The following is an 11,450-nucleotide window of genomic DNA, read 5'->3' as shown; positions in this document are numbered from 1 at the left end:
TAACTTTTACCACATAAGCATATTTATGAAAATTGATAAAACATCTTATTTATCAATGTTACCTAAAGAATTCTGATTCTGCTACCACAACTTCTAAGTGGTCCGTCTGAAAATCAGGAAATCGTGTTGGAACGCATCCTAGCTACATGATTTTTGTCACTGGAGAAAGGTAGTTTCATATTATCATATTTCATAATGCTTTTAAAACAATTACCTGCACTCCAGATCGCCAAATAAACCAATAGATGGTATAGGCATTTCTGGTCTAGAACACATCCATCCGTTTATAACCTCATGACAAAGTATATACAGTACCAGTCAAAAGTTTAGACACACCTACTCATTCAAGGGTTTTTCTTTATGTTTACTATTTTCTACATTGTAGAAAGTAGTGAAGACATCAAAACTATGAAATAACACATATGGAATCGTGTAGTAACCAAAAAGGTGATAAATCAAAATATATTTGAGATTTGAGATTCTTCAAAGTAGCCACCCTTTGCCTTGATGACGGCTTAGCATACTTTTGGCATTCTCTCAACCAGCTTGATGAGGTAATCACCTGGAATTCATTTCAATTAAACAGGTGTGCCTTGTTAAAAGTTAATTTTGAAATTTCTTTCCTTCTTAATGCGTTGTGACAAAGTAGGTTTGGTATACAGAAGATAGCCCTATTTGGTAAAAGACCAAGTCCATCAATAAACAGTAAACAGTCAAACCTTGACCCAGAAAATATAAAAAACTATCTCCCATTCCTCTCAAAAATTGTAGAAAAGCTGTTGTGAGGCAACTCACTGCCTTCCTGAAGACAAACAATGTATACGAAACGCTTCAGTCTGGTTTAATACCCCATCATAGCACTCAGACTGCACTTGTGAAGGTGGTAAATTACCTTTTAATGGCGTCAGACCGAGGCTCTGCATCTGTCCTCCTAGATCTTAGTGCTGCTTTTGATGCCATCGATCACCACATTCTTTTGGAGAGATTGGAAACCCAAATTGGTCTACACGGACAAGTTCTAACCTGGTTTAGATCTTATCTGTCGGAAAGATATCAGTCTCTGTGAATGGTTTGTCCTCTGACAAATCAACTGTACATTTCAGTGTTCCTCAATGCTCTGTTTTAGAGGGGTGAGACGCAGACTCGGTCTCAACCTTTAAGGCTTTATTGAAGACTCATCTTTGAACATCTTGGCCATGTTCTGTTACAATCTTCACCCGGCACAGCCAGAAGAGGATTGGCCACCCCTCTTAGCCTGGTTCCTCTCCAGGTTTCTTCCTAGGTTCTGGCCTTTCTAGGGAGATTTTCCTAGCCACAGTGCTTCTACACCTGCATTGCTTGCTGTTTGGGGTTTTAGGCTGGGTTTCTGTACAGCACTTTGTGACATCAGCTGATGTATTTATAAAGCCCTTCTTACATTTGATTGATATTATGGAAAGAACAGCTCAAATAAGCAAAGAGAAACGACAGTCCATAATTACTGCAAGACATGAAGGTCAGTCAATACGGAAAATGTCAAGAACTTTTAACGTTTCTTCAAGTACAGTCGCAAAAACCATCAAGCGCTAGGTCAAAACTGGCTCTCATAAGGACCACCACAGGAAAGGAAGACCCTGAGTTACCTCTGCTGCAGAGGATAAGTTCATTAGAGTTACCAGCCTCAGAAATTGCAGCCCAAATAAATGCTTCACAGAGTTCAAGTAACAGACACATCAACATCAACTGTTCAGAGGAGACTGCGCGAATCAGGCCTTCATGGTCGAAATGCTGCAAAGAAACCATTATTAAATGACACCAATAAGAAGAGATTTGCATGGGCCAAGAAACACGAGCAATGGACATTGGATCAGTGGAAATCTGTCCTTTGGTCTGGTGAGTCCAAATTTTAGATGTTTCGTTCCAACCACTGTGTCTTTGTGAGACAGAGTAGGTGAACAGATGATCTCTGCATGTTTGGGTCCCACCGTGAAGCAAGGAAGAGGAGGTGTGATGGTGCTTTGCTGGTGACACGGTCTGTGATTTATTTAGAATTCAAGGCACACTTAACCAGCATGGCTACCACAGCATTCTGCAGTGATACACCAACCCATCTGGTTTGCGCTTAGTGGGATATCATTTGTTTTTCAACAGAACAATGACCCAACACACCTCCAGGCTGTGTAAGGGCTATTTGATCAAGGAGAGTGATGGAGTGCTGCATCAGATGACCTGGCCTCCAATCAACAGACCTTTTTATTTTTATTTAGTTGAGAACAAGTTCTCATTTACAATTGCGACCTGGCCAAGATAAAGCAAAGCAGTTCGACACATACAAAGACACAGAGTTACACATGGAGTAAAACAAACATACAGTCAATAATAAAGTATAAACAAGTCTATATACGATGTGAGCAAATGAGGTGAGATAAGGGAGGTAAAGGCAAAAAAAGGCCATGGTGGCAAAGTAAATACAATATAGCAAGTAAAACACTGGAATGGTAGATTTGCAATGGAAGAATGTGCAAAGTAGAAATAAAAATAATGGGGTGCAAAGGAGCAAAATAAATAAATAAATTAAATACAGTAGGGAAAAAGGTAGTTGTTTGGGCTAAATTATAGGTGGGCTATGTACAGGTGCAGTAATCTGTGAGCTGCTCTGACAGTTGGTGCTTAAAGCTAGTGAGGGAGATAAGTGTTTCCAGTTTCAGAGATTTTTGTAGTTCGTTCCAGTCATTGGCAGCAGAGAACTGGAAGGAGAGGCGGCCAAAGAAAGAATTGGTTTTGGGGGTGACTAGAGAGATATACCTGCTGGAGCGTGTGCTACAGGTGGGAGATGCTATGGTGACCAGTGAGCTGAGATAAGGGGGGACTTTACCTAGCAGGGTCTTGTAGATGACATGGAGCCAGTGGGTTTGGCGACGAGTATGAAGCGAGGGCCAGCCAACGAGAGCGTACAGGTCGCAATGGTGGGTAGTATATGGGGCTTTGGTGACAAAACGGATTGCACTGTGATAGACTGCATCCAATTTGTTGAGTAGGGTATTGGAGGCTATTTTGTAAATGACATCGCCAAAGTCGAGGATCGGTAGGATGGTCAGTTTTACAAGGGTATGTTTGGCAGCATGAGTGAAGGATGCTTTGTTGCGAAATAGGAAGCCAATTCTAGATTTAACTTTGGATTGGAGATGTTTGATATGGGTCTGGAAGGAGAGTTTACAGTCTAACCAGACACCTAAGTATGTGTAGTTGTCCACGTATTCTATGTCAGAGCAGTCCAGAGTAGTGATGTTGGACAGGTGCAGGTAGCGATCGGTTGAAGAGCATGCACTTAGTTTTACTTGTATTTAAGAGCAATTGGAGGCCACGGAAGGAGATTTGTATGGCATTGAAGCTTGCCTGGAGGGTTGTTAACACGGTGTCCAAAGAAGGGCCAGAAGTATACAGAATGGTGTCGTCTGCGTAGAGGTGGATCAGAGACTCACCAGCAGCAAGAGCGACCTCATTGATGTCTACAGAGAAGAGAGTCGGTCCAAGAATTTAACCCTGTGGCACCCCCATAGAGACTGCCAGAGGTCCGGACAGCAGACCCTCCGATTTGACACAATGAACTCTATCAGAGAAGTAGTTGGTGAACCAGGCGAGGCAATCATTTGAGAAACCAAGGCTGTCGAGTCTGCCGATGAGGATGTGGTGATTGACAGAGTCGAAAGCCTTGGCCAGATCAATGAATACGGCTGCACAGTAATGTTTCTTATCGATGGCGGTTAAGATATTGTTTAGGACCTTGAGCGTGGCTGAGGTGCACCCATGCCCAGCTCTGAAACCAGATTGCATAGCAGAGAAGGTATGGTGAGATTCGAAATGGTCGGTAATCTGCTTGTTGACTTGGCTTTCGAAGACCTTAGAAAGGCATGGTAGGATAGATATAGGTCTGTAGCAGTTTGGGTCAAGAGTGTCCCCCCCTTTGAAGAGCGGGATGACCGCAGCTGCTTTCCAATCTTTGGAAACCCAATTGAGATGGTATGGGATGAGTTGGACTGCAGAGCGAAGGAAAAATAGCCAACATGTGTTCAGCGTATGTGGGAACTTCTTCAAGAGTGTTGGAAAAACATTCCAGGTGAAGCTGGTTGAGAGAATGCCAAGAGTGTACAAAGCTGTCATCAGGGCAAAGAGTGGCTACTTTGAAGAATCTAAAATATATTTTGATTTGTTTAACACTTTTTTGTTTACTACATGATTCCATATAGTTTTGATGTCTTAGCTATTATTCTACAATGTAGAAAATAGTCAAAAGAAAAAACCCTTGAATCAGTAGGTGTGTCCAAACTTTTGAGTGGTACTGTGGCCTTGCTAGAGCTGCTCTGGTCAACTGTAAGTGCTGTTATTGTGAAGTGGAAATGTCTAGGAGCGACAATGGCTCAACCGCGAAGTGGTAGGCCACACAAGCTCATAGAACGGGCCTGCCGAGTGCTGAAATGTGAAGCATGTACAATTTTTGTGAACTTCTTGTTCACAAAATTCATGCTAATGTTCGGTTTTTGAGCTAGCACCCAATTGACCTCCATTCACTCCTTGAAGGAGAGCTCTGTATCCAAGAATGCACCGCAAGGACCTTTGTCGACTTAATGGGCAATGTACACAATTGGCGTTAATACGATTCTAATGGAGTTTCCCCATCTCCTCAAAAGTATCTCTGTGGGAGAGCAACATTACTAAAGATTTTTAGAACTACCTAAAATGCACCACAGCCTGTCGCTTCCAATGGGAGCAAATGAATCATAGTGGGCATAACAAACAAGGAGGTGTGCAGAGCCAAGCACGAGCTAGTGAGATACTATATTGGGGCTGTCTAGCATTTACTTGCATATTTCCGTTAGGGAATGCCTACTCCTACTCTGTGAAGTGCACATATGCAATAACTCAATTTGCCCTTGCACTCCTTCTAAACAACGTAATTGGCAAAGGGTAAAGTCTACAAAACACAGTCCACTATGTTCCAGATTCTAGTTTTGGAAACAGAAAACTGTATGGAGATCAAATGTTTAAAATCAATGAGAAATGGATTTTGGCTAACATTATGCACATTCTCACTCCATCTTCTCCCTCTACCAGCCACTGGGCTTCCTCTCATCACCATATTTGGTAGTGAGTGAAAACGCCAACTGGATGCTTCACATTTATACATCCGGTGAAATATCTGGCTCATCTGTGACGTTACTATGCTCTCACTCAGTGGCAGAGAACAACTGCAAGTTGAACTTGGTGAGTAAGACTCCTAAATTGATAGTGCAGTTTGTTAAAGCTAGCTAGCTAGCTTTAGAGAGAGAGAGCATTGCATTAAGGGTTTTGTAGTGGATTTGAGCTGCAACAGATTTCCATAAACGATTTTCACATTTCTACAAACCTTGTTAAAACAACAAAATGATTGTTTGAACATTTGTTCACATAGTGTTATTTAACACTGTTAATCAATAGCATTAGTGGCTTGGGGTGGATTATACCTTTAAACTGTGCTTTCCAGTTACACATTCTGCTTGTCTTTCAGGCACTTCCTCAGTGTCTAGAAGGGTTCCCTCTGCCACACTGACAACACCAGTTCTGCTCAATATCACAGGCACTTTGAAGCCATAGTAATGGCTGCACTTTGAAATGGCCTGACGATAAAACACCACCTTGTGTAACTGAACCCCCCCCCCACGGCCTTAATCCTTATTAAATACCACCTCGTGTAACTGAACCCCCACGGCCTTAATCCTTATTAAACACCACCTCGTGTAATTGAACCCCCACGGCCTTAATCCTTATTAAACACCACATTGTGTAACTAAACCCCCCACGGCATTAATCCTTTTTAAACACCACATTGTGTAACTAAACCCCCACGGCATTAATCCTTATTAAACACCACATTGTGTAACTAAACCCCCCCCACGGCATTAATCCTTTTTAAACACCACATTGTGTAACTGTAACTGGTTAGTCCTTGTTACACACCACCTCCCTAGCTCTGTGAAACAGGCAGCAGATAGCTGGCAGAGAGAGAGCAGGTTAAAGAGGCAGGCCAGTGGGTAGCTGCCATTGATGTCCATAGCAATTTGGCTGGTGTGTGTCCAGGACCGATGTGAGACATTACACAGAAAAGTTGTGGAGAAACTTTAAAATATCTGCTGAAGTCTGTCGGTGTAATAAGTTCAAGCAGGCTGTGGGGCCTACCTGCTGCGTGTGTGCCACTCACAGGCCCCTTTCAAATGTAAATTGTAATTTTAAAAATATTTTTTAGATCCTGTTATCCAGAGCAACTTACAGGAGCAATTAGGGTTGTGTGCTTTGTTCAAATACTGCCCGCTGTCAATCACACCACCACAGCTGGGCACACACACGCTCTAAAACCTTTCATAATACCCATGAACACACGCACGCCTACACACATTCACACCAGAACTCAAACTCGCACGTGCCCACCTGCATTAATTCTCAATCACTCACACACATGCTCACCTGTCACACACACAAAAACTCAGTTACACGTGCACACACACACACACAACCCACCAATGCGCTCACAATAATTCCACCTACCCCATAGTCACACAGTCAATTACAGCCACAATCCCTCAAAAGACTCCGGTTTTGTCTTCATCCCAAACTGCCGTGGTGACCGGCTGCCATATGTTGATCTGTTCTCAGCAGGAGCTGACAACTAAAACCTCCAGTTACCCTCAAACAAACCTCTGGTGAACAGAACCACTGACAAACACTAGCGCATATGTATGCATGTAGGGAGCGTATCAATGTGTATATAAGTTTAATACACTGCTCAAAAAAATAAAGGGAACACTTAAACAACACAATGTAACTCCAAGTCAATCACACTTCTGTGAAATCAAACTGTCCACTTAGGAAGCAACACTGATTGACAATAAATGTCACATGCTGTTGTGCAAATGGAATAGACAACAGGTGGAAATTATAGGCAATTAGCAAGACACGCCCAATACAGGAGTGGTTTTGCAGGTGGTGACAACAGACCACTTCTCAGTTCCTATGCTTCCTGGCTGATGTTTTGGTCACTTTTGAATGCTGGCGGTGCTTTCACTCTAGTGGTAGCATGAGACGGAGTCTACAACCCACACAAGTGGCTCAGGTAGTGCAGCTCATCCAGGATGGCACATCAATGCGAGCTGTGGCAAGAAGGTTTGCTGTGTCTGTCAGCGTAGTGTCCAGAGCATGGAGGCGCTTCCAGGAGACAGGCCAGTTCATCAGGAGATGTGGAGGAGGCCGTAGGAGGGCAACAACCCAGCAGCAGGACCGCTACCTCCGCCTTTGTGCAAGGAGGAGCAGGAAGAGCACTGCCAGAGGCCTGCAAAATGACCTCCAGCAGGCCACAAATGTGCATGTGTCTGCTCAAACGGTCAGAAACAGACTCCATGAGGGTGGTATGAGGGCCCGACGTCCACAGGTGGGGGTTGTGCTTACAGCCCAACACCGTGCAGGACGTTTGGCATTTGCCAGAAAACACCAAGATTGACAAATTCGCCACTGGCGCCCTGTGCTCTTCACAGATGAAAGCAGGTTCACACTGAGCACGTGACAGACGTGACAGTCTGGAGACGCCGTGGAGAACGTTCTGCTGCCTGCAACATCCTTCAGCATGACCGGTTTTGCGGTGACTCAACCCCCCCCCACGGCAGTCATGGTGAGAGGTGGCATTTCTTTGGGGGGCCGCACAGCCCTCCATGTGCTCGCCAGAGGTAGCCTGACTGCCATTAGGTACCGAGATGAGATCCTCAGACCCCTTGTGAGACCATATGCTGGTGCGGTTGGCCCTGGGTTCCTCCTAATGCAAGACAATGCTAGACCTCATGTGGCTGGAGTGTGTCAGCCATTCCTGCAAGAGGAAGGCATTGATGCTATGGACTGGCCCGCCCAGACCTGAATCCAATTGAGCACATCTGAGACATCATGTCTTGCTCTATCCACCAACAGACTGTCCAGGAGTTGGCGGATGCTTTAGTCCAGGTCTGGGAGGAGATCCCTCAGGAGACCATCCACCACCTCATCAGGAGCATGCCCAGGCGTTGTAGGGAGGTCATATAGGCACGTGGAGGCCACACACGCTACTGAGCCTCATTTTGACTTGTTTTAAGGACATTACATCAAAGTTGGATCAGCCTATAGTGTGGTTTTCCACTTTAATTTTGAGTGTGACTCCAAATCCAGACCTCCATGGGTTGATAAATTTGATTTCCATTGATCATTTTTGTGTGGTTTTGTTGTCAGCACATTCAACTATGTAAAGAAAAAAGTATATAATAAGAATATTTCATTCATTCAGATCTAGAATGTGTTATTTTAGTGTTCCTTTATTTTTTTTTAGCAGTGTAGTTAATATAAGTGCATTCGGACAGTATTCAAACCCCATGACTTTTTCCATATTTTGTTATGTTACAGCCTTAGTCTAAAATATATTAAAATGTTTTTTTCCCCCCTCAATCTACACACAACACCCCACAAATATAAAAACTCAAAACACATTTACGTAATTATTCAGACCCTTTAACTCAGTACTTTGTTGAAGCACCTTTGGCAAGGATTACAGCATCGAGTCTTCTTGGGTATGACGCTGCAAGTCTGGCACACCTCTTTTTGGGGAGTTTTTCCCTATTCTTCTCTGCAGGTCCTCTCAAGCTGTCAGGTTGGATGGGGTGCGTCGCTGCACAGCTATTTTCAGGTCTCTCCAGACATGTTCGATCGGGTTCAAGTCTGTGCTCTGGTTTGGCCACAAGGACATTCAGAGACTTGTCCCGAAGCCACTCCTGCGTTGTCTTGGCCGTGTACTTAGGGTCATTGTCCTGTTGGACAATGGACCTTGTGGTGGAATTATTGTAATCAAAAGGAGAGAGACTTAAGATTTTTTCAAAACAATCAAACTTTACTATTTAATTAGTTCAGTAATGGAGCTGGTCGGTAATCACCCCTGGAGGTGATCCCTGAACTCAACCAGCTGGTTTACTGCAGTAATGGAGCTGGTCGGTAATCACCCCTGGAGGTGATCCCTGAGAACTCAACCAGCTGGTTTACTGCAGTAATGGAGGTGGTCGGTAATCACCCCTGGAGGTGAAACCTGAGAACTCAACCAGCTGGTTTACTGCAGTAATGGAGCTGGTCGGTAATCACCCCTGGAGGTGATCCCTGAACTCAACCAGCTGGTTTACTGCAGTAATGGAGCTGGTCGGTAATCACCCCTGGAGGTGATCCCTGAACTCAACCAGCTGGTTTACTGCAGTAATGGAGCTGGTCGGTAATCACCCCTGGAGGTGATCCCTGAACTCAACCAGCTGGTTTACTGCAGTAATGGAGCTGGTCGGTAATCACCCCTGGAGGTGATCCTGAACTCAACCAGCTGGTTTACTGCAGTAATGGAGCTGGTCGGTAATCACCCCTGGAGGTGATCCCTGAACTCAACCAGCTGGTTTACTGCAGTAATGGAGCTGGTCGGTAATCACCCCTGGAGGTGATCCTGAACTCAACCAGCTGGTTTACTGCACTGCCCTGAACTCAACCAGTAATGGAGCTGGTCGGTAATCACCCCTGGAGGTGATCCCTGAACTCAACCAGCTGGTTTACTGCAGTAATGGAGCTGGTCGGTAATCACCCCTGGAGGTGATCCCTGAACTCAACCAGCTGGTTTACTGCAGTAATGGAGCTGGTCGGTAATCACCCCTGGAGGTGATCCCTGAACTCAACCAGCTGGTTTACTGCAGTAATGGAGCTGGTCGGTAATCACCCCTGGAGGTGATCACTGAGAACTCAACCAGCTGGTTTACTGCAGTAATGGAGCTGGTCGGTAATCACCCCTGGAGGTGATCACTGAGAGCTGGTTTAAGCCACAGCATTTTATAGCAAAGTCCATCCTCCTTCAGTCTACATGACACACAACAGATGTATGGAATGGGTAACAAGGTTGAGATTTGAATGAAAGATACTGTCTGCAGTGAATGAATAGTATCTGCTGTAAAAACAAGAACTCATTATGTAGAGAGCAGTCTCTGGTCCCCACTCCATACTGGAGCATCACTCCCTGGTACCATATAGAACAGAAACATTAACTCATTGTGTAGAGAGCAGTCTCTGGTCCCCAACTCCATACTGGAGCATCACTCCCTGGTACCATATAGAACAGAAACATTAACTCATGCTCTGGAATGCCAAAGACATGGTAGATCTTCCAGAGGCCCATCCTCAGAACACACACAGATGAGCGTTCTAACAACCCTTATTCTTTTGCATAAAACAAATCTAATTTTTAGTCACATGCGCCGAATAAAAACAATCATTTGATGCAACAAAAGTTTTATAACATAATCTGATCCTGACAACTCTCCCAGTCTCTGCCGCTGAGAAACATCCCCACAGCATGATGCTGCCACCACCATGCTCCACCGTAGGGATGGTGCCAGGTTTCCTCCAAACGTGATGCTTGGCATTCAGGCCAAAAAGTTCAATATTGGTTTCATCAGACCAGAGAATCTTGTTTCTCATGGTCTAAGTCTTTAGGGGCCTTTCAGCAAACTCCAAGTGAGCTGTCATGTGCCTTTACTGAAGAGTGGATTCCGTCTGGTCACTCTACAATAAAGGCCTGATTGGTAGTGCTGCAGAGATGGTTGTCCTTCTGGAAGGTTCTCCCATCTTCACAGAGGAACTCTAGAGCTCTGTCGGAGTGACCATCAGGTTCTTGGTCAACTCCCTTACCAAGACCCTTCTCCCCCGATTGCTCAGTTTGGCCGGGCGGCTAGCTCTAGGATGAGTCTTGGTGGTTCCAAACATCTTCCATTTAAGAATGATGGAGGCCACTGTGTTCTTGGGGACCTGCAATGCTGCAGAAATGTTTTGGTACCCTTCCCCAGATCTGTGCTTCGACACAATCCTGTCTCGGACCAATACGGACATTTCCATCGATCTCATGGCTTGGTTTTTGTTCTGACATGCACTTTCAACTGTAGGATCTTATAGACAGGTGTGCCTTTCCAAATCATGTCCAATCAATTGAATTTACCACAGGTGCACTCCAATCAAGTTGTAGAATCATCTCAAGGATGATCAATGGAAACAGGATGCACCTGAGCTCAATATTAAGTCTCATATCAAAGGGTCTGAATACTTATGTAAATAAGGTATGTTTTATTTTTATTAGATTTGCAAACATGTCTAAACCTGTTTTCGCTATGTCATTATGGAGTATCCTGTGTAGATTGAGGTTTTCTTTTTATTTAATCCTATTTTAGAATAAGGCTGTAGCGTAAGAACATGTAGGAAAATGGGTCTAAATACTTTCTGAAGGCCCTGTATAATACACCAAATAGTGTATTCCTCATGAACGTTGCCCTGACAACCATTCATTCTGCACGACTGTATACCAGGGTACAGGATGCATCAGTCACTTTTATACAGTGTGTTTGTTTGCATTCGTA

This window comes from Oncorhynchus tshawytscha, linkage group LG29 (assembly GCF_018296145.1).
Source record: "Oncorhynchus tshawytscha isolate Ot180627B linkage group LG29, Otsh_v2.0, whole genome shotgun sequence".
NCBI lineage: Eukaryota > Metazoa > Chordata > Actinopteri > Salmoniformes > Salmonidae > Oncorhynchus > Oncorhynchus tshawytscha.
This window is presented reverse-complemented; position numbering follows the sequence as displayed.